The sequence below is a fragment of the Gavialis gangeticus genome, unplaced genomic scaffold (genome assembly GCF_001723915.1).
Source record: "Gavialis gangeticus isolate Ggan-Ray unplaced genomic scaffold, GavGan_comp1, whole genome shotgun sequence".
Taxonomy (NCBI): domain Eukaryota; kingdom Metazoa; phylum Chordata; order Crocodylia; family Gavialidae; genus Gavialis; species Gavialis gangeticus.
The window spans coordinates 26,622,667-26,625,798 of NW_017729033.1; positions in this window are offsets into that span (position 1 = coordinate 26,622,667).

Consider the following 3,132-nt stretch of genomic DNA (forward strand, 5'->3'; position numbering starts at 1 on the left):
CGGGGGGGGGGGAGGGAACATGAGAAAGGGGGGGGTGCAGCATGGCCTCACCAGTAAAGGGGGTGTGGTCCTGCCCTCAGCCTGGCCCTGTGGGTTGGAGGGGGCACAGCCCAGCTTCCTGACGAGAGGAGGCATGGCTTACCGTCATGGGGAAAGGGGGCATGGCCTGCCCCCAAACCAGCCCCACAGAGGGGAAGAGGGTGTGTGGCCTGGTCCGGATCTAGATGTGGCTGGGGGCAGGAGGTGTTGAAGCCATGTCCCAGCTGTGACCAGCTGTGCAGGGTTTGGGGTTTGGGAAATTGGCAGGGAGAGGATGAGTCTATTAATGGCCACTGCTCCGCTGCCACCACATTTTCTACCCCATGGGGAGCCCCACGGGCTAGTTGCAATGGCACTGTGAGTCATATTTGGCCCATGGGTGGAGGTTGAGGCCCCTTGGCATGCTGGTTTGTATCAACAGGGGTGTCACTTGCAAACCAGGGAAAGAGATTCTTCTCCTCTGGTGAAGCCGCCCCTGGAGTATCGTGTCCTGTTTTTGGGCCCCACACTTCAAAAAGGATGTGGACACTTTGGAAAGAGTTGAGTGGAGAGTGACAAAGGTGATTAGAGTCCTGGGATGCAAGACTCATGAGGAAAGGGTGAAGGAGTTATGGTCATTTAGTCTGGAGAAGAGGATGGAGTGGAGATTAGGAAGAATTTTCTATGAGGGTGGCTGAGTATTGGATCAGGCTATCTAGGGAAGTTGTGGGATCTCAGCAGGAGGTTAGACACACACTTGGCTGGGATGGTTTCATCAGGGCTGAGCCTGCCTTTAACAGGGGACCTGACTAGATGACTTCATGAGGTCCCTCCCAGCCCTACTTTTCTATGATCATTCCTAGGATGAGTTATTACATTTTCCTTTTTTACTGCTATTCTGTGTTTTTGTTTATTAAATATATCAGGGGCCAGTGAGCATAACTGTCTTATGTTAACTTGCAGGATCAAGGATGTCACTGAGATGAATGGCACACCTACCAGTAGCCCTTACGGCTACACAAGTTCTCCTGCTAACTCTGACCTAAGTCAAGAACAGAACAGCTCAGGATTTATTATAATCTCTGAGCTATGTAAGGAATCTAGTTGTGCAGGGGTTCAAGGTAAAAGCCTGTCTCTGAGAGCCACCCACTTTGGAGGAGCAAAGCAGTACCTACAGGGTGAGAAGCACAGCACCAGCTAAAACCAGCTGCCACTAGCTGTTGCAGGACCTTATCTCTGTGCAGAGGCACCTTGGAAAAATACCATCTGCCATGCCCATGTGTGACAAGATGCCTGGTGAAGAGATCTGTGAATCAGAAAATGAAAAAAGGAAGAGAAACACAGCAAAGAAAAACATGGAGTGATAAATACAATACTCCAGGCAGAATTGAGAAACAATAAAAAAGTGTGTTGAGAAGCAAATAAAAGAAAGGAAATAACAACGATATGGGAAAAGCAAAGCAACTTGCCCAACTTAGTTTTATTTTATATGTCTCCTTCTGAAAGTTACAGAGACTCTATTAGAGACTCCCGAGTTAAAGCTTCTCACAGTCAGAGAAGGGTGACTGGGAGAGGTTTAGAAGAACAAACCAACATGTTCATTTTTCAGTACAACTGCATCACTTCTGTCTCACCACAGAGTGTCGCCCTCCTGCAAATTTTACCACAGCTGAAATGCATTTTTCTGGGAAAAAAAGGGAAAGGTCTGATTTTATTTTAATTTGTGTAGAGAATCAAGCTATAAAACTGACGAATGCAACAACTGCCTCAATGTTGCTGAGGTTCTGCAGCTTGCTGCTGATGACCATTTCTGAATCATTTCCCTTGAAAAAGAAAACTATAGCCACTTCCACTCTACCAAGTCTCCAGACTGTTTCACAATAAAAACGAGGCCCACAAATAGTTTAAAACCAAATTTTATTAAAGAAAACTCTGTAGTGGAGTTTCTCAAGACGAATGCATACCTTTGGATGCAGTGGAGTACACAGGTACGTATACAGTAGTTTGCTTGCTACATGTTTGGAAGCTGAAAAAACTGTTATAAACTGCACTGAGCAGCTTATAAATACAAGTGAAATTTGCCGAAAATCCGGTGGTGAATCACTAACAGATACTTGGTTATGTACGTGTGCTATATATTGCACAAGACTTTTGATTATGCCATTGATTGTGCAATTGAATCACAGTTAAGTGTTACATTAAGCATATTCAAACAAATAGTTGATTCTTTTCTCCAAAACAGCACGTCACTACAAAACTGCCATTTAATTTGTTACATATTTACAAAGAATATACAAATAACAGGGTTGCTTTTCCATTTATGACAATGCATCAATTATGGATTAATTTCACTCTTTCCTTGCTGTATACAAAGAGGCTTGGATAAAGTCAAAGCATCTCTACATCAAGATAGGAAGGAAGAACATGTGCATTATCATCATAAATCTGAAAATGTGGGAAGGCAAAGAAAGAGAGGACCATGTGTGCACGGATGCTAAAGGTACAGCCTATAGCATACTGATTACTGCTAAAAGCATTTAAGTGGATTGGAAGGGCCACTTGTCAGCACTTAAAAAAAAAAAGTTAAGACATTGCTGTTCCTGCTCATGAGAGCAGCTGTAAGATCGTTAGAAACAACATAAGTTATATCTTGGCTGCAGTTCTCTTGCATCTGTGCTAAACACTCTGCTGCTAATCAGAGAAATAACAATCATGGGCAAACCCAGCCAGTTGCCTGGCTTGAGTACAGATGTGGTGAAAAGAAGAAAGGCTGATTTTAGCTCACAGCTATATAGCAGATTCACAGAAAATGAGATTCTTCCTTCTGTTACCCAAAGTGTAACTCTAATGAAGCCAAAGGAGTTGCCTGGCTGTAAATTAGGGCTGGGTTTGGCCCAGCAATGCCAAAAAATAATCATGCATATTAATAAATGGGAGAATGAGAAAACAGTCGTAAACTTCTTCACAAGCCATAGTTCATTTCTATGCCTTATGTACTTGCATCTTAGCAAGAGGTGTAAGTTTAATTATCCACAGTTTATGGGTCTGTGAGCCAAATCCATGAATAATAGTACCAGTAAAGTGTGTGTGTGTGTGTGTGTGTGTGTGTGTGTG